The sequence below is a fragment of the Suncus etruscus genome, chromosome 4, assembly GCF_024139225.1.
Source record: "Suncus etruscus isolate mSunEtr1 chromosome 4, mSunEtr1.pri.cur, whole genome shotgun sequence".
Classification (NCBI taxonomy): domain Eukaryota; kingdom Metazoa; phylum Chordata; class Mammalia; order Eulipotyphla; family Soricidae; genus Suncus; species Suncus etruscus.
The window spans coordinates 162120560-162147081 of NC_064851.1; the positions used below are offsets into that span (position 1 = coordinate 162120560).

Sequence of the window (26522 nt, forward strand, 5' to 3'; positions counted from 1 at the left end):
CAGCACTTCCAGACAGAAATGTAGGTAAGTTTTCTATGTTCCAAAATAAATTCTATCTGCAGAGAAAACTGCAGAGAAAAAATAATTTCTTTATTTAAACACTGTGATTACAAACTTAATTGTAGTTGGGTTTCAGTCATAATAAGAACACCGCCCTTCACCATGCAACCTTTCCATCACCAATGACCCCATCTCTACCCTCTCCCAGCTGCTGCTTGTATTCAAGGCAGGCCTTCTACATCCCTCACTCACTGACATTGTTGTGATGGTTTCTCTAACTGTGCTTACCACTCTTGTGTGAGCTTCATATCAAGATAAGAAGACTGCTTCTTAGATCTGAGCTGAATGCACTTTCTCCCCCTTCACACTTTTTGCACTTTGCTCCAATTAGGCTAATTTTCTCAGTGACACTGCATTATTTTACTCAGGTAAGAATTTGCATGTCCATACTGGAAAAAAGAGATGTGCCAGGGGATCTGGCAAAGGCAGTTTGTACATCTGCATATTCTTTTCCTCTGAACTGACCTCTAATTGACTCTGTTTGAAGAAAAGATTTAGAGCAGTGGCTTTCAATCACTTATTTTCAAAACTAAGCAAATCCACTGATATAGACAGGTTGAAAATCAATGGTCAGAACTTTATAATTAGATAATATGTGGAGTGTTATGAGGGAGAAATGCTGGCCTGTAGGTTTAAAAAGGCTAAAGATTACTTGTTAAGAGCAGTGAATTTCATCCACTGTCCCAGATATAAAAAGATTACTAACTAGGACTGGAGAGATAGAACGATGGCTAGAGTGCTTATTTTATATACAGTACACACAGCTCTGATTCCATTCCTAGCACCTAATATCATCCCCAGAACTCAGTCAAGAATTATCCCTGAGCAGAGTCAGGAGTAAGCCTCGAGCATTGCCAGATGTGGCAAAATAACAGAACAAAAAAGACTGAAAGCCCTGGTTTATAGCTGTGCTCCTCATCATTTTCTGATCATCCTTCCTTTCTTCCTGTGCCTCCCATCTTACCTTTCCCCTGCATCCTGTGTCTTAGCAGCTCTAGAGGGGTGAAGTCCTCACGAAAAGAAAGCAGGAGCATGGGCAGACGAACAGGATAATTTTGAAATAATAATCACCACACACACAGAGTATTGGGGTCAACACATCTTCCGGCAGGAGTGTGACAAGTTTATTCTCGAGACAGAGGTTTTTCTAGGGGTAAGCCAGTCACATGTGTTAAAGATATTAATTATCGTAATGAAGCAAACAGTTTTTATCAATATAACTTCAATTTTGCTCAAGAACTTCAGCTGCAAGAAAGAAAAAACTTATAAGGTCCTAAAAGGGGTTTTATTGTAATCTTGATGCTGGAATTTCTTTAGCCAATTATTTATAGAGACCACATTTTTTCCTTAAGATTTATAAAGGAGAGATAGTCAGTTAACTAAAAATGCAATGCCAAGCATCTCTAATGAAATTCCTCAACCATCCACGCAGGGGGGAAAGGCGTCCACAGCGGGCCTTTTGAGGAATCCCGTGGGGGTTATTTCAATTCACCCTACCAGGAAAATCTTGGATACATCTGGTGGGCTGAATTCCCCTAAAAATTATGGAGGCGTGACATTCCCCCAATCTTGTGTTAGCACCCCCATATTTATACAGTTTTCACTTGTAAGACTTTAGAATATCCCAAAGTCACCATAAACCTATTAGAGGAATAAGGTTTGTTTACAGCTTTCCTTTTCCCTTTTTACTTTTTAGAGAGGGGAGTTGTGGGTCTTTGTCTGTAAAATGTTAGTATCAATTTTCAACTATCTCCCAATTTTTCATTAGTAAACAGTAAATACCCATGGTGCTGAGGAATTACTCCTGTTTCTGCATTCAGGAGTCACTCCTGGCAGTGTTCAGGGGACCATATGAAATGCCAGGGATCAAATGTGGGTCAGTGTGTGCAAAACAAATGCCCTACCAGATGTACTATTGCACTGGCTCCAATAAAATAACTACACTACCGTTATTTGAAGGCTAATAATGTTATGAGAATAAATATGATCTCTTGACACTTGAAATTCAAATGTTTATATAAAGAACTTTATATTTCATAGAAAATAAGTGTAAATTTATTTGATCATATACATCAAATATACGTCTTCTGCTAGTGTTATTTTCTCCAATGTAAACTGTTCATTTCAAAGGAAGCAATTTTTTTTTATAAAAACAAAGCAATCAGAATTGTCTCATGGAAGACTAATTTTCAGATTTACCAATAAAACAGAGCAACTTCTTTCCCTCAAAAGCATGATTTTCACCCCAGAAGAGACAACACTTATGACACATTAAAGGAAAAAAAAATCAACATTAACTCAGTAGTACTGTTTAACAAACACAGTTATTATGCAAACATAATAAAAGAATATTTTTTGCTTTTGCAAATCAATTTATCTTCTCTCCTTATGCTCCCAAAACCAACGCCCATACCTATACTTTTACAAAATAATAACTACCTTAACAAATAACAGTTCTAATATATTAAAATATCTCCAGTGAAATATTTGATTACTTCTCCATTTTATATTTTATTCATTTGTAAGTTTCCTATATTTTCATTAAAACGTAATTTTCTGGCAAAAAGACTTTTCACATGCCACAGCAACTACTTGCAAATAATATTATTATTAATGATAATAATAATAATAAATAGTATTTTTTTCCTGTGGCTATTTTCAGCAGTGTTGAGTGTTTACTCCTGGGTCTGTGCTTAGAGAATCATTTTGGGATGCTGGGAACAGAAGCAGGCTGGCAAAGCAAGTCCTTAGCCCCTGTCCTAACTCTTGGGTCTGTAAGTGCCCTACCATTAGCCACAGGGATTCACAAAGAATGGCTCTTCATCCACCCAGTAGGCACCTGGGTGGAAATGGTCCTCATGCTGTTTTGGATGAAAAACTGATTTCTGAGCAAGTTAACTGATAGATGAATAGTTCTACTCTATGAAGAAGAGCAATAAGATACATTCGTGGAACTAACATGAAAAATAGCCAAGATTTACAACTATTCCCATCAAGGGAGGGAGGAAGTATAGAAGAACCCCCCCTTTTTTTTAGGTTTTTGGTTTGAGGGGGCCACACCCAGTAGTGCTCAGGAGTTACTCCTGACTCTGCACTAAGAAATCGCTTCTGGCAGGCCTGGGGTGCCAGGGATAGAACCGAGGTCTGCCACATGCAAGACAAAAGCCCTACCCACTGTGCTATCACTCCGGCCACAAAGAAAAACTTTTTAAGAAAACCTCATCTAGATGAAATTAGGAACTGTATTGCCTTACTCAGAACCTTTGCTTGAGATTGTGAACTGAGATTCATCCATTTGCTCCTAAAATCTTCTGGGAAATTAAGGTAGTTGTGTTCCAAAGATAAATAAAAAATAAATATTTCCTTCCCTCAGAAGAAATAAATAAATAAAACGTTAGTCGGTGAGTACTGCTATTATCTGTGAAAGAATCCCGGCAGGATTTATTGCCAGGCCTCCAAAAGAACTACCAAATTATGAAAGAGTACACAGATAACCTCAACCTGCACTACACATTACACGCACGGTCACACCTGTAGGGGTGGATCCTAATCCAACACTAACATTGGAAGACCACTCTGGCAATGACAGCAGCTGCTGCAAAGCAAACCGAACATTATATTCTCTTAACAGATTTTGTTGTGAAAATGACAGTTTTCCAACACTGGCCATAGGAATGGCCCTGATTCATGGTCACTGTGAAAGATTTGGTCACAATAAAAATTATTGTAAAAATGAAGAAAATGACAATACTCTTCCAATTTCTATCCTGTTGGTAAGAAGATTCACTATAGTAACCATTTGTTGGAAACAAAGAAGCATCATTTGAATTTAGTAAAGTGGGGAGTACCTATATTCTGGAACATAATGGATTTAGGTTGCAGAACGATATATTTATTAGGAAACTTTAATATAAACTGCGCACATATTCTAACAATGTGCATGCCAATATTCTATTTACTCTTGGTACCAGAATCTGTATCAAAGTCAATCCAGCTTTTAAGAATTATTTTGCAAGACAAGTTTTGACTTATAAGCATTGCTTATTTATTTTTGTTTTATTTGGTGATGGTGATGGTGCTTCATGGCTTATTCCTGGCTCTGTGCTCAGGGATCCCTCCTAGTAGGACTCAGAATCAGTGATCCGTGCAGGGCAAGCCTCTTATCTAATGAGTCATCTCTGCCCCAACCTCTACATAATGGTAATTCATAATCAGTAATATTCATTTGAACCATATTAAAAACATTGCATATTTTCTTCTCACTAGTGTTGTCCAATAAACTGTTATATATGTGACAGTCACTATTAAATGTGCTATATAATTTTCATCTAAAAGAGTATTTTCCCTATAACATATGAACAGCAATGTAGAAACAAAACTTAGGGCCCGGAGAGATAGCACAGCAGCGTTTGCCTTGCAAGCAGCCGATCCAGGACCAAAGGTGGTTGGTTCGAATGGTCCCCCGTGCCTGCCAGGAGCTATTTCTGAGCAGACAGCCAGGAGTAACCCCTGAGAAGCGCCAGGTGTGACCCAAAAACCAAAACAAAACAAAAAAAAGATACAAAACTTATTTTAAAAATCTATTAGGTAAACAAATTATAGATTGAATATTTACATAGGATACTAAGTAATAAATACTTGTTTTTTGGTTTTAGGGTCACATCTGGTGATGATCAGGGATTACTCCTATGCAACTCAGAAATCACCCCTAGCTTGGAGGACCATATGGGACGTGGGGGTGGGGGGGTGGGAATCATAGGTCAGCCCAGTGCAAGGCAAACACCCTACAGTTGTGCTATCGCTCCAGCCCCAATCATAAATACTTTGAGATATTATTATACTTTCCCAGAAAAATTAGAAACAGCATGGGGAGTGTATGCTTCCATGCTGCAGGAATTTCATCAGCGTTAGAGTTTGATTACTCCAGTCATTCATGAGTTGGCTTATTTTATGATTTGAAAGATTAGAATGTCTTGGAAAGTGTAGAACTTCCATTGGGAGACAATCCTCTCTCTATGGATGACACTCCATGACAAAAAGTAGGCTATTTTTCACCTCTAAATCACAAATAATCTCAGGTATGTTTAGCTACTAGTAGTTATTCATAAATGTGGAACAGAATCAAAAATCTGATACCAGTGGACAAATGCAAAAATGGTGTCGGGAAGAAGCATTTGGATCCTACGGGAACTCATGAATCTACTTGCTCACATATTTACCTTTTAATATTTTGTGTTTACTAGCTTTCATTATCAAAACATCTGGATAAGTCATATTTTGCCCCCATACCTAATGGACAATATTATTTATTAAGTCCAAATTGTTTACATCTACACACATTTAGGGTGCTTTATAAGAAACCAGCACCAACTGCACATGATATGTTTAAGTGTTATTTTATTGTTGAGTATATAAATGGAAAATGCATACAGATTGCAAATAATCCAGGATCTAAAATCCCCAATACTTAACCCAGGGCATAAATCAGTGTTACATTTTCAAGGTCTTGTGGAATAATTAGAGAGTTTTGTACATTATTATTAATCCTCTTTAGCCTCTTTAATGTCAGAATACAAAGTTTATTCAAATATGGCACTGTGCCCAGCCTTAAGATTTTATTCCCCTATTCTAACAATCTTGTAGGCAGTTAGAACAAAGCCAAATGTACAAAGATATTTGCGAATGTTTTTAGTAAGCTTGTACTCTCTACCCATGCTACTGTCTCTGTCTCTAGTAGATCAGAGAACAGAAGTTCAGCTATCCCTGATGATATTAGAAATTACAAGGCAGGACTTGATCAAACCTTATAATTGTGACTTTGGGTCACAACACATTTTATTAATTAAAAAATTTACTTAATATGTTTAATTAAATCGCTATGAGATATATAGTCACAAGTTGTTTATGATTGTGTTTCAGTTTTAGTCATACAAAGTTCCAACATCCATCTCTTCACTAGTGCATGTTGCCCATCACCAATGTCCCAGGTGAGTGTGTGTGTGTGTGTGTGTGTGTGTGTGTGTGTGTGTGTGAATTGCAAGTCTTTCACAGTTGTATTTCAGACATATAGTGACAGTGAATTAGGGCCATTCCCACCACCAGTGTTGACCTCCCTCCATGCATCCCGTATTTCCCCCTTAGTCCCCTTTTTTCTTTAGCTTTAGGTCCTATTTTTTCTTTAGCTTATAGTTTAGGTCTCTTGATTCTATTGTCGCTGACTTTGGCTAGGGTATTTCTTAGTTTTACTCCCTCCTCCACTCTTCTCAACTTCCAGCTGGCCTCTATGGCAGACATTTTTATTCTCTCCCCCGCCCTCATCAGGTTTTCCTTTTGGACACTGACAACACATTTCGAATTTTATTAGTCTACTTGCATCTGTTAAGTGAGTGCATTGCTTTATATTTTCACCGAAAAGCATGTTTTGTTTAAATCTATTTACTGTTCCCAGTAGCATTCTCTAAACTTTTATCTGTAATTTTGTTTCCTTGGAAATTAATTTAGCTCATTTTTCTCATTGTTTGCATTTAATCCCATTTTTTTTGTTTTTTTTGTTTGTTTGTGTTTTTTTTGGGTCAGACCCAGCAGCACTCTGGGGTTCCTCCTGGTTCTATGCTCAGAAATCACTCCTGGAAGGCTCAGGGGACCATATGGGATGCCAGAATTCGAACCACCGACCTTCTGCATGCAAGGCAAACACCCTACATCCATACTATCTCTCCGGCCCCTAATCACATGTTTTTATGCAATGTTTTGTGATGAAAATTGCTGCATAATTTTGGGATATAGGGATAAATCACCCCTTATTCATTATGTTTTCTTTAGGAATTAAATCAGTGAACATTAGCTCAACCATAAAAACTTGCAATCATTTCTGTTATTTTATACTACTGGTTCTAATCCACATAACTGTTTATTTTTCTGTCTTTACTTGGGTATATGTTTAGGTCAGGTCTGATTTCCATTTCACAGGTTTCTTTAGTGCTTCTTGCTTCAAAATAGTCTCATTTTCAAATCTTCTGACACTGTTTTCCTTCCCTTTCTCACTGTTTTTTTTTTGTTGTTGTTGTTGTTTTTTTTGGTTTTTTTTTTTTTTTGCATGATGATTTCCTTTCCTAATCTATAGGCTCACCTTCTGATCTTAGATCAGAGTTTACTTCTGCACTAAGTTTGACCCACTGGACTGATGGTTGCAAAATTTATAATTATAAGTGATGTTGCACTTATAATTAAAGTAGTCAAATACAATTTTAATAAGTGTATATGTCTTTCTCTACAACTATATTTTAAACTTTTATCAAAATAAAAGCTGGGGCTTATTTCTCATATTTTTCTTCCAGTGCCCTGTCCCGTTTATTTTCTATTCTGAAAATTTAGGAAATGACTTATCTAGGTAAATAAACCCGAGAATTAGGGCCAAGAAAAACAGAAGATGAGAAATGTGAATTTAACGTACGGGTTCTACAAGAGCAGCATCAAAAGTGGAGATCAGTATTAGAGTTTCCCCAAATAAATCATGGATACAATTTTGATAGTTTAAAAGAAATGCATGAAAAGGTCATTTTTCCTGGTTTGTTTAGTTCTCTGAAGATAAGTGTACAGAATTTTGAGACCAAAGTCCCTAACTAAGTAGGGTCCCAGAAATGTGGCATAGTAAGTAGTAAGTTACCTGGCTCGCAGCACGAATGAAGCTTTGCATTCAAACCTCAAAGCCACCTACACATCTTCTAGTTCCTTCTCCACATTGCGCTGGAACTTCCACCTTGTTCTGCAAGCAGGACTGCAAGTACTGCCACCAAGTGTGCAGACCCCGCAAGCACCCAACCACTTGAGCACCTTGACCTAACATTCTGTCACTGAGGCACAGGATGCAACTCCTTGACATTTCAACAATCATCACGAAGAGAAGGGAAGGGGAAAAATATTGCGAGGCACTTCTCAATGGAAATCAAATATTTTTAAATGGGTAAAAGCAATATGGAACTATGAAAATAGCCGAGAGTAAGCTTATAACGAGAAGAGACTATGGTGTGATCCGCTAGTGTGATTGCTGAGATCACATAAATCAATCTGAAGGAACCACACAAACTCAAGGAAATTCTTCGACGTTCTTCTTGGCCTCTCCCTCTTCAAAATTATTTTAATTAACTTTATATATTAAAGTCAGTGCACTCTGCTGAAGAGAAAACCTGATAATGTCATGGTTTTGCAACCATGCTTTTGCAATCTTTTAGGGCCTCTCTATTGGCCTAACATTCTGGCATATTGCTAAACATATTCACAAAATGAGGTGCTGTAGTTGTTCAGTAATCATTTTTTGTTTTGTTTGTTTGTTTGTTTGTTTGTTTTGGAGCCACATACAGCGGCGCTCAGCGGTTACTCTAGGTTCTGCACTCAGAAATTGCTCCTGGCAGGCTCAGGGGACCATAAGGGATAATGGAGATCAAAACGGGTTAACTGCATGCAAGGCAAACCCCCTATATTCTGTGCTATTGCTCCAGCCCTTTTTTGTTTTTGATTGTTTGTTTGCTTGTTTGTATGTTTGGGGGCCACACCTGGCAGTGCTCGTCTCTCTCTGGCACTCAGGGGTCCATGCGGGAATTATTCTTGACAGATTTTATCCTTAGAGATTGGAAGAAAAGTTAATCCTTATGATTATAAATAGTTTACAATTTGAAAAAATAAGAACTTCTTATTCTGAAAGCTGAGCCAGTTTGGCCATCTGTCCTTCATGCTTAACATCCCACAAAGCCTGGCAATTTGGCTTTTAGCTGGATTATTTTCATGTACAACATCTTAATTTTCAGGGATTCAAATCATGCATGACCAACTAATTTTCTTCATTATGTTCACAGGATGCATTAAGTACTACCAAGAGGGATTACAGAGAATGAATTGATTTACGCAAGTATGCAGAACAATGTAATGTGAATTTGGTTTTAGATCAGAGTTTGGGAAAAAATTTTTCTTCCATCATCTAAAAGATTTTTGTGCATTACATTATTATGTTTTGTTGAGAGCAACAATCATGAACTCTGACACTCAGAGAGATGTAGCAAATAAGGGTGGACACTCAGGGGATGCCAATAAGCTGCTGCTGATGGAGAGTTCTGGTTCTAGCACAACTGCTTGGTCATTTTTATACACCTTTGATAGAAGTTCTCAGAAGACTTCGAGAAGATTATGAGAGTTTACTAGGTATGTTGAGTGACTCAAACATTGAATCTAATTTTCATCACTTCTGGAGCACATTTATAGGAAAAGAACATAGGGAAAATGTAAAGCACGTACATGAAGCAGAACCCAAACTCTTTTTTCTTTCATGTGCCCAACCATAAAAAGAAGTAATTCACTAGTTTGTATGACTAGAATATTTAAAAAAATTCTTGTTATGTGAAATGTAAAGAATATAGCATTTATCCTACAGAGTTTAAGAATAAAACTCATAACTTTAAAACCACAAAAAAACTGAAATTTAAATTTTCCATGAAACCTCCATTAATAAGACTGAAAATTGTGAATAAAACTTGGAAATGTTATCTTATGGATAATTAAAATCACACAAAGTAGGCAAGTAAAATAATACAAACAACACATTTATTTAGAAAAATAAACTGAAAATGCTGTTTGGTACATTTTTTTCCATGAAGCTTAGAGAAATGGCTATAAAAATTGTTATATGTCCAATACAAATTACAAATGACTTTTTAAATTGAGAGAACATATATAGGTTCAAAACCGATGTTTAGTGTACAGTTCACTGTATTTGACTTGTTGGCTGTTAATGATATAAAATGCTCTTTTTAAAAAAGACAAAATCTTTTGACACTTTTCATTTATTTTGACCACACCAGATGTTTTTCAATCATCTTTCTGCAGTTGTTTTAAAATGTGAGACAAGTTCATTTTTAAGAGATAACTGACACAAAGAAGAAAGAGAAATCAGTGTCTAAAGAAATTTTCAATGGTTCTTTTTGGATTCTTGAAAAAAAAAACTGCTATGGACTCAAACTCATGGGACTGTCTGTGCAAATCCTATCACGCATCATTACCCTGAATGGTTGTGACAGTGCAAATATTTGAAGTACATTGAGAAGTCATCAGTAAGAGCTGACCTCTCCCCTTTCTCAATAGGTATGTAGTGGAGGACTGAATGAAGGTCACATTTCAAGTAATTGATGACAACAGTTTTTTCCTTTATGACTTTGAGGTGAACACGAGGTGGCGACCATCCTCTCTATCTCTCTGCTAACAGTAACCTTTCCTAAAGCTCTTCAGTGATGTCCTGCTGTTACACTCTTTTCAGAAGTGCATTGTGTTTAGAAAATGTGTCATTCTGGCTAGAGATTCCTCCTATCTGTAAACTTTCATCTTCCCCAAAGGAAAAAAAATCAATTGATAATTTACTAGCTTAATGGCTGAAAATACATTTGCTGGGGTTCACATCTACTAATAATTGTTTCCAGGATGACTTGAAATGGATTTTGTTTGGTTTCATTCCTTTGTGGGCTGGCTTGGTTAGTTCTTTTTCACATTTGTTTATTAATTTTTTAAAATCTTCTTGTTGATTTCTAAGTTAAGAGATTTAAGGCTGTGGCTTTTTCTTTTCTTTTTTCTTTCTCTCTTTTTTTTTCCACCCCTAAGGCTCTTCTCATGGCTGTCAGACTCAAGGCGGCTGATTTTATGCAGATCCTCTCCTGATCCTTTGTGCTCCAGAATGGAGAGGTTTGCTGCTCTGAAATGAACAGGGTCCTGGTGACTTCAAAATTAAAACTGGCCTCAAGATCTAAATGATGAATTTGAGGTGAGAAAATTTGGCTGACATGCCTCCAAATAGAGATATTCCTTCCAACCTGAAGGAGCTGTCAAAAGAAGGAAAACAAGGACATATATCAGTTTAAAAAAGTAGACCGTAATAAATAGAAACATTACCAACATTATTTAAAACAAAGCTACTATTATAGTGACCTTAATTTAAAATTAGACAAAATATCAAGAATATTATAAACATAAAAAAAAAACTTTGAGGGGCAATGGGTACTGTTCTTCTATGTCAGAAATCATTACTGGATGTTCCAAAGTTTGAAACTGGATTGGCTAAGTACAGGCTAATACATTAACCCCTCTACCATCTCTTCGGTCCAACGATTTGACTTTCACTACCAAATCACAATCTGAACATCAGTTTCACTTACATTTCACATCTAAACATTTGAAATGTATTCATTAAAATTTAGAAGCATACTTACATTTTCAATTACTCTTTTTCTTAAAAGATTTGAACAAATGGTTTGACTTATCCCCAAGTTATCCATATACTCATTAAATTTTAGATTAAAACATATTTTAACATGGATAACAAGGCCATAAACCTATTTGTCATGACTTCTATATACTGTGAGTCAAATAACTGAAATTAATAAAAAATCAAAGTTGCCAACAACACAAAACTTAAATATTTATTTTTAAGAATATTTTTCAATAGCTAAGAAACAATTGCAAACAAAAACAATGTGGAATAGTTTTCACAAGTAATCTGTTGTTGCAATAGAAATAATATAAATGCATTCAAATTGCCAGAAAGATATATTTTTCCACTGATGCAGCAAAGCTGCTAAAGAACTGATTATCCTTCATGTCATGAATAGCTACAATCCTTTAAAAATAGTACTTAAGAGGCTGGCAAGGTGGCGCTAGAGGTAAGGTGTCTGCCTTGCAAGCACTAGCCAAGGAAGGACCGCCATTGGATCCCTGGTGTCTCATATGGTCCCCCCAAGCCAGGGGCAATTTCTGAGCGCTTAGCCAGGAGTAACCCCTGAGCATCAAACGGGTGTGGTCCAAAAAAAAAAAAAACAAAAAAAATTAAAATTAGTACTTAAAATGAATTATTTACATGTTTGTATAATTATACTTTTTGGTGAACAAAAGGAATGAAAGCTCACCTCAACTCCCATTCTGCCCACTCAATAGTACACATGCTTAGAACTATGTAACATGGAGTTTGATTTTAAGTGTTTGTTTAAGTTATTATGTAAGAGAATATTTATGCAATGAATACATACCACTACATCTATATAGGAGATCGTGTCCCTAATAAAAACACAACTCCAAGGACAGGATAATTCCCTGGGTATAACAGCCTAAGTCTTCAAATATAAAAAGGCAGCAAAAATGCACTCAATAAAGAATAGAATAAGAGTTAGAGGTGTTCTAGATGTAAAGGACTACAGAGGCAAAAACAGATAAGAAATTGCTACAACATTCTACGTAAAGGTGCATGATAACTTATTATGTGATATATCCCATTCTCTGTTCTTAAATGTAACCACTGAATCTTGATGCGCTCACTATCTATTCTTAATGTCTCTCAATTTAAAGAATAACTCATGTACCAGGAACCAGGGCAGGAGAGCAATATTGTACAGAATGAATAACCAAGCTGTGTGCATGGTTACTTTTAAGCTTGGACAGTCCTTATGTCTCTCCTTACATGTTTGTTTGTTATATCATTCTCTGTGACTGACCTCCTGCTTTACAGAGGTTGAAAGTGCCAATCCGACTGGCTTTATAGAAACACACAGCGTGTTATTAAGACAAATCTGGTCCCATATTCATTCGTTAAATTTAGAAAACTCACAGATGATGGATTTAAGTGTGTTTTTAATTCCTTGAAGTCAATCTTAGAGTGTAATCCTTTAATTTGGTAAAGGTGAACTCCAAATGCATAGTTCTTCCTCTAACATAAAAGCTTACACAGATGAGAGAATAAATCATCCCATTCTTTTTTGACAAAGCTTGTCAGGACCGTTATACTACATTGGTAAGAATCTTTTTTTTTTCCATTGTTACTCCAAAATACTAAACCTGGTAGTAAATAAGTCGAGCAAATAATGCAAAGGAAAAATCAATATCCTTTTCCTATTGGCCCCAACTAAAACTAGAAAAATCATCAGCAAGTACTTGGCAAGTATCAGTGTTTACTCAGAAGACAAAAGACAAAAGACAAAAGTCAAAAGACACCAAAAGTGAATTCAGTCTATCATTCTGAATTTGATTAAGTTATATCTCTACTACCTACTCTATACTAGATACTATTCTAAGAAGCATAGAGATGAATTTCTAATCCTCTGCTCTCCAAGTAGATATGGAGACAAAACTATTCATGTTAACAAGCTTTGTGACAATAACAAACGTAAGAGTGTTTGTAAGATGTGATTTGAAAAATGGGTTGGAATTTTCAAAACAACACAAAACAATTAGTTATGAAGTTAAAGGATATTTCAAACACATAGAACTGAGAGCAGAAGTAAATGAATAGAAGAAACTAAGGATAGCCAGGTCCCTTAATATTGAGCACCATAAAGTTGAAGGGAGAAAATACTGATGTTTCTTTAGAGGTTGGCATGGTCCAAAGTTTCCTTCTAAAGAGTGTAAAAGAAATGAGATTTTTAGTCATGAAATATCAGGACTGTTGAGAATACTAATGTGGAGAGTGACTGGAGAGAGTATGAGAAGTGTGATGGAGGGAGAGACAGTGTAAATGTCAAACGTTTACTCAAACATTGCAGAAAAACCATCAGCTGAAAGCAGTGAATGCTCCCCCCCCACCACTGTCTGTGTTCTAAAGTAAAAGAGAACAAAAGGCCTATTTTAAATTTCTTATTAAATTGAGATGACCTGTTTTTAATGTCCAAAATTTAATGGAAAACATTTTTTATGAGACTTCTCTTAAGCTACCAATTTCTTTATGGATGTCTTATGGTAGTAGATAATTGTCTCTCAGCTTACCACCATGAGCACACATTAAAAGCCAAGGCAAAAACCCCATATAGTTCAGGGGTCCTCAAACTTTTTAAATAAGTGGCCAGTTCATTGACCCTCAGACCATTGGAGGGCTGGACTGTATTGTAAAAATATGAACAAATTTCTAAGCACACTACACATACCTTATTTTGATGTAAAATGAACCACCAGCAGCAAAAACACCCAGTGGGCTGGATAAATTAACCAGCATCAGCAAAAACACCCGGTGGGCTGGATAAATGTCCTCAGAGGGTTCCATGGGGACCATAGTCTGAGGATACCTGCAACCAGTAAATATTTCTATCCACTGATTGTTATCTAAAATTGGGTATTAAAGGTACAGATCATGTCTTACTGAGTTTAAAGAATTGGTACAAATATCAGGGCTCTCCCTATATGATATCAGATAACATGTTCAATTAGCCTCTGGCTCAATTTTTTCCACTAAGAAAAATCCTCAAATAGCTTCATGCATAATTGACATTTTAAGATTTTTATGAACGTCCAATATTAAAGGATATAAAAGGCGAAAGATTTATGTGATCTGAAGAGAAACCAGAGTATTCAAGGCCATAAAATTTAAACCATCAAAGTCTATCTCCCTTAAAAATATTTGTTACAAACATGTATACAGATTTGGCTGCCATCACAATTATAGAAGATAAATCAATTTAGTAGACCCCAGAGCTGGTACAGCAGGCAAGGCACTCACTCACTCACATTGCCAGTGACTGACCTAGATTTGATCCTGGTCTCCTAAACCCTACCAGAAGTGAACCCTAACCACAAACCAAAAATAAGCACAGGCAGGTATGGCCCCCCAAACCAAACAGTATTTGGTTTTATGGCAGCCAAAACTAACCAAATAAGTTTATACAACATCAAAATAGTGAAAAATGAACTATATTTAAGAGAACCTTCTAAAACTAATGTGATGATAAATGCCCTGGAAAAGTTTTCGGACCCATCCTGAATTCCTAGACCAATTGCTTCACTCTGAAAAAAAAAAGCTTTTGTTTATAATTAAGTTTTTATTTTAGATGCAATATGTCAAAGTTTCAAACACTTCAGGAGTCTCATTTTCAATTTTTAAACTGTTTTAGAATTTAATCTAATAAGCAAAAATCTAAACTTTTGAAGACATAAATTTTATAAAAGTTATATGAAAATATGTGCATTTATATGTATATACTATGTAAAATATTTAAAACTATAGGATAATATATGGCTGAAGATATTAAGTATTAAATATAAAGAGACAAAAATAATTGCAAAAGAAAATATGTGTAATTTAAAGTAATGGCAACAAGAAATGCTCCTTAATTTATTTAAAAATGCATAAAATTTCTATTTAAAGTCAGGCATTATGACAAACCTAGGACATATAAAGTATAATTAGGTACATTTGAGTTAAATCCAGAGTTATACTTCTTTCGCACATTATTTATGCTGTCAAGCATGCAGTATTTATTCATAGTATTTTCCAGTTAGAAAATTCTAGTTCAGTAAGATTACATCAATGTTAGTATTTGTAAATAGAATTTTAATCACCCTCCTCCCCAAAAATCAAACACACACACACACACACACATACACAACAAAGTCAGGCATTATAACCTCAGAGAATTGATATACCAAAGAAGGAATGAATTACTGAATATCTGTGACAATAAGATGGTCCATACAGTCTTTAGACTCTTTTAACACACATATATGTCCATCTACACAAAACGTTTGTCAATTCTATTTTAATCTATCCATCTAACTCGTTTGTTATTATTTATAGATGTGTTGTTTTCCAAATAGACTGGCAAAAATCGCATAGCAATTATCTATATATTGCTGTATTTTAAGATGCTCTCCTTACCACAACAATTAACTATGCAGGTGATTATATTTCTGGACATTAGTGATTTATCTACACTTCAGATTACATTTCTGAGTCAGCCTTTATGTATTAAAACTTATAATTATTGGGCTGAGAGACAGCGCAGAGGTAGGAAGTTTGCCTTGCACATGGTGACCCACGACGAACTGGGGGTCGATCTCCTGCATGCCATATGATCCTCGTCCCTGCCATGAGTGATTTCTGAGTGTAGAGCCAAGAGTATCTTTTGAATGCCACTGGGTTTGGCCCCCACCAAAAAATTCCTTATAATTATATAAAATAATAGTATTAGATTCATAGAATTGATAAATTAGAAACTATCAATGTTAAGTACATATATTAAATCATAGAACATTTTTTTCTTTTTCAAAATTTAAAACTTGCGTGGCTTCTTTTTTGTTTTGTTTTGGGGTCACACCCGGCAGCGCTCAGGGTTGAGCCTGGTTCTAAGCTAAAAAATCGCTCCCAGCAGGCTCGGGGAACCATATAGGATGCTGGGATTCGAACCACCGTTCTTCTGCATGCAAGGCAAATGCCCTACCTCCATGCTATCTCTCCAGCCCCAACTTGGGTGGTTTTTATGTTTGACTTATTTTCTTCATTTAGTAGCTCAAGTAACAGTAGCAGTGTCGATAAAAAATACTAGCAGTAAAATATGTCATTGTGCTGCCCATTTTAGTAGAAAATTTTTGACAATTATTTTCCTTTGGTTGTTATGGCTTGAATATTCTTGAAAGCAAGTTGAGTCATTTATGTTTTTCTAAAAATTAATGTATTCTAACAAATAAATATTTATTTATACTGAAACATAAATCTCTCTCTCTTTTTGGGGGGGGGTTGGGCCACACCTGGTGATGCTCAGGGGTTACTCCTGGCTATATGCTCAGAAATTGTTCCTCGCTTGGGGCCATATGGAACACTGGGGGATGGAGGTCTGTCCTGGACTAGCACTGGCAAGGCAGACATCTTACTGCTTTGTGCCACCGCTCTGGCCCCACATAAAGATCTCTTAAATGTTCTCTTTCTAAGGTGAACTTCATTCCAATTTATTAGAAATGCAGTATACCTGATTCCTAAAAACACTCATTAGCTTCTTCTCAGTTTGATCTCTTTTTAATATTTCATGGTATCTAAGACACAAATCTTAAAAATCAGTACACTGAAATGACATTGAAATATTTCCCAGAGATAAGGGCCCAAGGACATGCTCAAGATATGAAGCTCACCACAAAGAGTGGTATGTGCAATTAGAGAAATAATACACCGAGAACTATCATAACAATATCATAACAATGTCACTGAGTGAGGGATGTAGAAAGCCTGTCTCGAATACAGGCTGGGAGTGGGGAGAGAAGAGATGGGGGCATTGGTGATGGGAAGGTTGCATGGTGAAGGGGGGGTGTTCTTGTTATTACCGAAACCCAACTACAATTATTTTTGTAATCGTGGTGTTTAAAAAAGAAATAATTAAAAAATATGATGGTATTTGAGGCAGGGAATTTTGGCACATCTGAGAGAAGAGATCTTGTGAAGGGGACTAGTTCTCAAATAAGGGGGAAACCAGAGAAGACCTTTCCATTACAGAGGAACCTGCACCCTACCCTTGTCAGTAGTTGTCAGGAATAGGAACCTGGCTTTCATAAGACATGACATCAGTCATTGGACTTTGTATACTCCAGAAATAAGTAGTTGTTCCTCAACTCCTCCAGTCTCAGGTGCTTTTGCAGCCCTAGTGGACTAAGGCACAAAAGGAAAATCTTTATATAATTTTCAAAAAAATATTAAAATGAATTGATAGTTTGTGTCAATTACATTTCTATCATTATAAACTGTTGCCTGACAAATCAGGCAACATGGCCTATATGGTCACCAAAATTCCCAAGTGTTTTTTTTTTTCAAATTGAATAAAGGGATCTCAAAGCACTTTCTCCTTGACTATTAAAAAGCAAAACGACCTTGAGTTAACTTTCTAGCTGTTTCCCTGAAAATGGGTTACCTGAATGTTACTTGATACTAGTCTACTGCCATGCTTTTCTTATTTTTCAATTATAGATCTTTCTAACAAAACCATTGTCAAATGTAGCTTATAAGAGTTTTATATAAGACTGTCCTGATGAGACGAGAACTACTAACAGAGGATTCTGTAACTATGAAGATTATTTTTAATTAATAAAATTATCAAAATCATTCTATGTTACAGGCAGGACTATCAGTTTTCTGGAGGAGGAATAGGGCAAGATTATGTAGTGCCATGACTTGTGACCAGGTCTGTAGATATAACTAACCTTAATCCCCTTTGAAAACTTGCAACAGGAGGTCTGAGGACTCGGCTTAAATAGCACACCTTTGAAAAGAATTAACAAAAAGTAAAGAGTCAAAGTAGAAAAATTTGGCAGTTTCATTAAGATGTTCAGAAATATTTTAGAGTTTTTATCATAAGTTTTCAATGATAAGCTATATTAAATCATTTTTAAAGGACACTTTTCATTTGTTTGGAAATAAAAAGTAAGTAAAGCTTTCTAGGCAGATAGATTGGCTTTTTTTTTTTTTTTAGATAAGCCTAAGAGATTGCACAAGTGTTAAGACATTTATCTTATACATCAGCCAGCCTTATTTGATCCCTGGCACTGACAGGAGTAATTCCTGACACAGAGACAGGCACCCCTGCATACTGCTAGGAGTGGCCCATCTACTCCCCACAAACAATCAAAAAATACATATAAATAATGTCCCCACGTTTCTTTGTTAATATTCTGGATTTATATTGGGTATATGCATTGCATATTAAACATAACAAAGGTTTGAACATATGGATTATAAATAATAGTACTTGTGATTAAAATAGGTAGTCAATTATAGATGGCTTTCATTGTAATCTTTAAGTTCTAGTAAATATCTATGCACTATATAAAAACATTTCATTTCATGCTTTACAAATTATGACGATTTAGAAAACCACTTGAAAATAGTTATTTTAAATGGGAGAACAATATATTGCTAATTTTAGCATGGCTTTCCAAGTTGACACAACCGATTTTTCTTTGTGCGTTATGTATGACATTTTCTAATGTCATGACATGTGCGTGCTTCTCTGGCAGAGTCTCTGCTTGCTGTTCTCTCCTGTAAAGCAGGGATGGTCTAGGGAATGTGTATACATGACAGCAATAGTGAGGCACACTCAATAAATGATAGCAACACTTGAGATATTACGGATATAGAGTATGTTCCTAACAAAGCAACAGTGTAGAGCAACAATATTTAAACTTCTAAGGAAAGATAGTCATTTTCTAAAATAAATACCTGACACCCTGAAATATCATGTACTTCACAATTATCCTTCTCATCTGAGCTGGTGCAACAGACAGTGACATTCAATAAATGTGAGTTCCAAATGACCAAGGCAAGCTACAACATTTACATGGACCTCAGAGTCTTTATTCTAAAAGTCTCTGAACTTTGGAAATGATCCCAGAGTAGAACCAGAAGTAAGTCTGAGACAGCTGGGAATAGCCGCCAAATCAAATGAAAGTAAGATGAAAAGGTTTTACTTTCTTACTAGCCCCTAATGCTCCCCTAACACACACCCCTTTTGTTTTTCTGCTTCTGGAGGAGAATGAATGTAAACTTGAAACCCACCCACAAGTGTGAGCCTTTTCAGCTCAGACACAACACATGGTAGCCTGAGCTTTGGTCCCATTGAAACAGCAGGGAGGAAATATCAGTTAGAAGTAAAAAGGGAACTAGATGATCAAAATGAATTCATGTAATGGTACATATAGAACCATGATGAGGGAGATCTTAAAATTTCAGAACATTCCAGGATCTGTCAGACTTTACTTACAAAACATACATTAAGGGAAAATTTAATTTAAACAGTGACTGTAAACCTAAGGAGATGAGCAGAAGATTAGGTCACAAGAACAATAGGGTGCTTCTTGGTCTCCGTGTAAATGCCATGTTCACCCACCATAAATTTGGGCCTTCAACTCTGTCCCAAATAATTTTATCTGGGCTTCCTGATTCCCCGTGTGAGGCTGCTAAGGAAGATCCCAACAAACTTCATTTGATTAAGATTTGCTGGCCAGGTAGGCAGTCCCAACCCACAAGGTGGTACCAGACTCCTGCCTGGTGTTTTCAAAAAGTCCCTGCATTCCTTTTTACTTGGCTTTCGTGATCCCCTGCATGAGGCTACTAAGGAAGACCCCAGAAAATTTAATCCCATCTAGCTTCACCGGCCAGGAAATGAGGAAGCATGGAGGAGTGCAGTTGCTGGGCTTTGCTACAAGGCCGTGTGCTTCATCTATCCCATGAACCCTGCCACAACATTCAATAAATGCCACACTGCAAATTTATCAATGGGGGAAAAATGTAGGACAACAACATGCATAAAAAATAAAGATGGCAGCTCTTATGATCCAGAAAGTACCAACCACATAGTTAGCCTCTCAGAGAAGGAGTTTCAAATAGAAATATGGTGGATGCACATAGACTCAAAGAAAGAATAGATCAAGCAAAACAGAACACAAAGATAATAATCAAAAAACTTCAAAATGAAATAAAAGGTCTGAAAAACTCAGTAGATGAAATTAAAAACTAATGGAAAGCCTCTCAAACAGAATAACAGCATCCGAGGACAGAATCAGCGAGCTGGAATATGAGATGCAAAACAGCTCCATACAGCAGAAGAGACTAGAAAAGAACCTTCAAGCAAATGATCAAACAATGAAAAAATACTCAAAGAATGTGAACAGATGAAAACAGAAGTCGTTGACAATTTTAACAGAAACAGCGTAAGAATAATTGGAGTCCCAGAGACCCAGGAAGAAAATCCCCAGGTAGGTGCCAGAGTTGTGGCTAGCCTAGGAAGGACCACAGTTTGATCCACTGACGTCCAATATGGTTCCCCATAGCCAGGAGTAACCCCTGAACATCACTGAGTGTGATCCCCTTTCTTCCCCCCCCCCCAAAAAGAAAAATCCCCAGGTAGAAACAATATTTAAGGTCATCATTACAGAGAAACTCCCAGAGCTAACGACAGCATGCAACCAAATTCTGCATGCCCAAAGAGTACCAGCTAAAAGAGACCCAAAGAAAAACACCCCAAGACACATTCTAGTCACAATGACAAATCCCAAATATAGGGATAGAATTCTGAAACCAGCAAGATCAAAAAGGGAAATTGCATTCAAAGGAGCATCCTTTGAATTTACAGCAGACCTCTAAAAAGAAATGCTCAAGTTCAGAAAGAAGTGGTGGGGTATTAGTGCTTCACCTAGAATACTTCACCCAGCCAGACTCACTTTCAGGTTTGAAGGAAGCATATATATATTATTATATTATATTATATTATATTATTATATATTATATTATTATATCATATTATTATATTATTATATTTTATATTATATTATTATAATATATATATTAAGCTGAGAAGCTTCTGCACTTCAAAGGAAACAGTGCCTAGGATACAAAAGCCACCCTCAGAATAGGAGAAACTATTCACCTAATACCCATCAGACAAAGAGTATTCCTTGTGTTTCCACTAATTATCAGGGAGATGCAAATAAAAACAGCAATGAGGTACCATCTCACGTTACAGAGAATGACACACATCACAAAGAACAAGAACAATAATTGCTGGTGGGGATGTGGAGAGAAAGGAACCCTCATTCACTGCTGGTAGGAATGGCATCTAGTCCAGCCTTTATGGAAAACAATATGGAGTTTCCTCAAAAAACTGAAAAATGAGCTCCCATATAATCCAGCAATATCACTCCTAGGGATATACCCTAAAAGAAATCCAATACAAAAATCCCTCTTAACACATAGTTTCATCGCAGCACTATTTACGATAGCCAAACTCTGGAAAGAACCAAGATGCCAATCAACAGATAAATGGCTAAAGAACCCGTGGTACATATACACAATGGAATATTATGCAGCCATCAGGGGAGATAAAGTCATGAAATTTTCCTATATATGAATGGACATGGAAACTATTATGCTGAGTGATCTAAGTCAGAGGGAGAGAGACACACACAGAATAGTCTCTCTTGTCTATGGGTTATAAGAACAATTAAAGACATTATTGTGATAATGCCCAGAGATGAGAGCTCAGAGGAGTTAGAAAACTAATACACTAAAATCTGCCCTGACAATGTTAATCAATGAGAGAAGTAGAATGCCTTTTTCGAATAGTGGTAGGAGTGTGGGAAGAGGGAGATGAGAGGCCAAAGACTTTTATCTGTCATACTTGAAGTCTTTGCAACCATTACAATGAATTAAACCAATCTTAATCCCTGAATCCCGGTGTAAAGTTTGCCTAGTTTTTTCTGTCCTTTTTCATTTCTCCATTCACAGTAACCAGAACAATGTACTTTTATAAAAGGAGTAAAAAACTGATATAAATAGTTCATTAAAGGGTCAGGAGAGATAACAAAGTGGTAGGGCATTTGCCTTGCATGAAGCAGATCCAGGACAGAAGGTGGTTTGAATTCTGGTATCCATATGGTCCCCCAGCCTGCCAGGAGTGATTTCTGAGTGCAGAGCCAGGAGTAACCCCTAATTCCACTGGGTGTGACCCAAACAAACAAACAAAAATAAATAAAATACCTATATGCTCAATTGATATTTTAAATTTTTATAAGTGCTCACTTGCAAAGATTTTGATATTTTTATATGAGGATATAGAAGCACTGACTTCTTAGCAAGAGAAAATAAAGTATTAATCTACTACACAAATTCACCCTGCAGACTTTGCCGTCTAAAATAAGGTTATAATTTACTGTCTATATAAATACTTAAAAAACAACTTGGTAAATTTTCTATGAATATTATATATAAGTAGAGATTAGAAAAGTAAAGTTCTTATGAGATAATCAGACAGAAAAAATACTTTTATTATAACATTAATTTGTATAGTTTAAATTTACTTAAATTTGTGTCCTTGTAGTAACCTCATGTAGTAACCTATTCTTTTGTAATATCAGTTTAAAACAGTTGTAGCCAGATTGGAGAAGACTGAAAAATAAGCAAGGTGTAACAGTGGTCCCCTTTATGTCACTACATTAACTCTTCCCAGTCTAATGTGATCACAGGCATGATTTTCTGAATTGCATTGGAAATCAGGCATACTAGAAGAGTGGACTATATTTTTCACTGTGGAATGAAAGTACTTTCAATCAAAATAAAATTAAAATGTTAACAGTGCTTTCTCCTTCTTTAAACATTTCTGTCAACCCACATTAATTTTAGGTTGCTAATTTATGACATGAAATAAATAGTAACAAATATTTCCCTGCTAATATTCATGGATGTTTTCCAATGTTAAATTCTGTCGACAAGCAATAAAATGCTACGCTCGTTCTTTATGAAATGACTTTGCCTTCTTTCTCTGGCATCTTAATAATGGATATCTGATGCTGTCAATCTGGAAAATAGACTTTATGCCTTGCCTTTTTATTAGCATAATTTTTTGACCAAGCACAGGCAAGATTAGAAGTCAAGGTCAAGTTGACTATGACAAAACAAAAACAAAAACAACGCAACAGCGACAGAAAAATAACAAGAAGAAAGAAAAAAAAGGAAGGAGGGCTGGTGTGTCAAGGTTTTGTGTTTTTTATGTTTTTCCCTTTCTTCTTTTAAATTGATATTTATAGCTTCTATCTAGACAGTCTCCTCCCAGCTTTCTTTTCTTTTCTTTTTCCAACAGAACCACAGAATTTGAATCATCCTGTTCTGCCTCATAAATGGAGGAAGAAAACAAAGTGGATGGTACCAACATTGAGTGGAAATTAAAAAAAATGATCAGACCTAAATACCAAACCCAAAGTCAATGACAACTGAATCAAGATACCCAATCTACAACAAGCTATACACAAAGGGGACCTGTTACATACACTAGCAGCAGTCCAGGGGGGCAAAGTGGGGAGGCCTGGGATGCATGCTGGGAACAGGGGTGGAGAGAGGAAAATACTGGTGGAGGAAATGGCCCTAACTCACTGTTACTATGTACCTTAAATATAACTGTGAAAGATTTGTAATTTACATTGGTTACAATAAAAATTATTTTTAAAATTGTGGACTATGACCAATCTGATGAATGCACTTTTGCCCCATGCTGGAAATAACTCAAACCTTTTGTTTTAGTAAAATTTCCAAAGCTAGTAAGTTTAGCAAAACATCTCTTGACACATAACAAAAGAATCCTCTCTAACCTTCCTTTTACTTAATTGGGGTGGAGGCTACACCTGGTGATGTGTAGGGCTTACTGTGTCTCTATCCTGAGTGATTAATCCTGAAGAGCTCAGGGCACCATATAGATTCCTGGTAAGCATCATCCCTGCTGTAATATTGTATGGCCCCTAATCTTTTTTAATTATTTTAAAAACATTTTTTAAAAAAATACTGTACTCAAATAACATTTTTCTTCTAAAATATGTTGCATTTTAGTATGGCTGAATATTCAAAGCTTATGAAAAAGAAAAATGTTCTTGCATTATAAAATGGCATTTCAAAAGAGACTGCAAAATAGAACATAGAGAGGAACATTAAAAATGATTCTGCTTTAGAATGAAGATTTCTTCAAAAAGTAAGTATAGAGTTGCCATCTGACCCAACAATTCCACTCTTAGTTTCTAACCCCAGGAAAACAAAACATTCATTCAAAAAGACATGCATACCATTGTTCTCTGTAGAACCTTTGCACAAAAGCTAGCGACATAAGGTCAGTGATGATGGGCTTCTATGTTCATAGCAAGATACCTGGAGTCTTACATATTTTTAGGAATGAAAATATTGAGTAATAAAGGTGTTCAGATGTTTGAAAATAGAAAAGTTTCTTGAAAAGTAGAAAAGAAAAAACTCCCCACCATGAAGTTAGGACTAAATTAAGTATGAGTTGTTTTGTGGTGCTAGGCCTTTGTATTATTTATCAAAATATCAAAAGATCCCCATTTGTGCCCCAGAGACTTGCTAATTTAGGGTTTATTTGATACTAAAATAAGATTAACATCTTGCATTTCCACTTACACTGGTTGGAACTTTATTTATTTTAGACTTTTTTAAGTTATATATTTCATATATATGTCCAGGAATATATATGTCCGGTAATTTCCCTTGCATTAGTTTCCTTTGAGTCTTAGGAAATTATAAACATTCACAGTCTCAGAAAAAGCTCATTGGCATAAATGTTTAAAATATAGGATGGGGACAGCTAAAAGGAAGCTATTTGCAGCAGATGGCACAGTGATTTGAGACTTCCTCTTTCACTAGGTTATGGAAACAATCTAGATGCCTAATAACAGAGGAGTGGATAATGAAGGTGTTGTATACAGACACAATGGAATACTATGCAGCTGTGAAGAATAAGGAAATCATATTAGTCACTCAAACTTGGATAGAACCAAGTAAAAAGAGCTTGAAGAAAAAGGACGAAGCAAATATCAATGATCTCACTTGTCTTCTATATAAAATAATAAGAAAAGGGAATACACAATTGCCATCAAATGGGGATACTTAGCTTATCCTTTATCCCAGTTTAGAGAAATGAGAGAATATGGAAGGAAAGGAAGGACATGGAAAAAAGAGGTGAGTAAGAAGAGGGATAGAGGTCATATCACTGTGTAGTGTTGTATACCTATATCTATCTATATTATCTATATCTATATGTAAAATAAGAGTTAACAACACTGAAAGCATGAGATCTAAACTACAAAAACTAACATAAAAATATGCTGGTTAAACCTCAATGCCCAACAACAGATAAGTGGATCATGAAGATGTGGTACTTATACACAATGTGTATAATTTCTAACTACATAGCAGTTAGAAATAAAACAATCATGGATTTTGCAGCAACATGGATGTACCTTGAAATTATTATGCTAAATGAAGTAAGCCAGAAGAAAAAGGATAAATACAGAATGATAGCACTTATCTGAGGTATTTAGAATATATACCATATGTACATATAATATTCCATGAACAAATATAATGATTTAAGGATAGAAACTCCAAGCACCATAGATGTCAGCATATAGCAAAAAGTGTTCAAATCAAGTGGCAGAGGGACAACACAAAGCCTTGACTATCCATTATACCATAAAGAAACTAGAAATAACAGAAATATCAGTTTAGAGTGAACAAGTATGCAATCAACCTCTAACTACAAAGACCTATAATAATGGCCTAATGCATTTTTCCACAGAACCAAGTGCAGAATGTGATTGAAAACCAGGGACTCCCACTGCAGTGATTACTAATAACATGTTTTAATCCCTTAATTTTACCAGGTATAAAATAATCCTTCAGCTTCTTTGTCCATGGTGGTCCTTGGAAGCAAAGGGTAGACACCCTAATTTTACTCCTCGGTGCTCAGTCATACTAGATACCATATACAGTGACATTATGACAATGTCTTGATAAAATCCTCCAATTTACCCATTTCCTTTCATTTATGTCTTCTATTAGGACCTAAAGCATATATGATCATTAAAACCACTAAAACATTCAATGGCGCACCACAGGCTTATGTTACAGGTGTCACTCATCTAGTATGTTTTTGCAAATTACCATTTCCTTTTTTTTTTCTTTTCCCTTCTCTCTCTTTTGCTTTCTTACTTCTTCTTTCCTTCTCGCCTTTCTTCCTCTTCTTCATCAAGTCAATCTATATTAAAATAAAGCCCATGCTGTCAGTTTCTCTTCAGGAAAGGAACCCAGATAGATAAGATGTGGCGGAGGATACTACAAAGGATAGCCACCTCTTATATTC

The 26522-nt window shown here is 35.9% G+C and overlaps 1 protein-coding gene and 1 long non-coding RNA gene across 3 annotated transcripts in view; one reads left to right on the plus strand and one right to left on the minus strand.

Moving 5' to 3' along the window:
• The window catches only part of LOC126006085 (uncharacterized), a 1493032-nt gene that overhangs the window by 1172467 nt on the left and 294043 nt on the right, over positions 1 to 26522 (plus strand). The window lies entirely within an intron of this gene.
• Positions 9486 to 26522, minus strand: part of PRR16 (proline rich 16) — a 301149-nt gene continuing 284112 nt past the window's right edge. The window contains exon 3 of one of the 2 annotated variants that reach the window (XM_049771406.1): positions 9486 to 10919. The gene's annotated coding sequence lies outside the window, so the exon portion shown is untranslated. Of the gene's footprint in view, positions 10920 to 18033; positions 18093 to 26522 lie in introns of those variants that run through there. The other variant, XM_049771404.1, reaches the window with a different exon arrangement.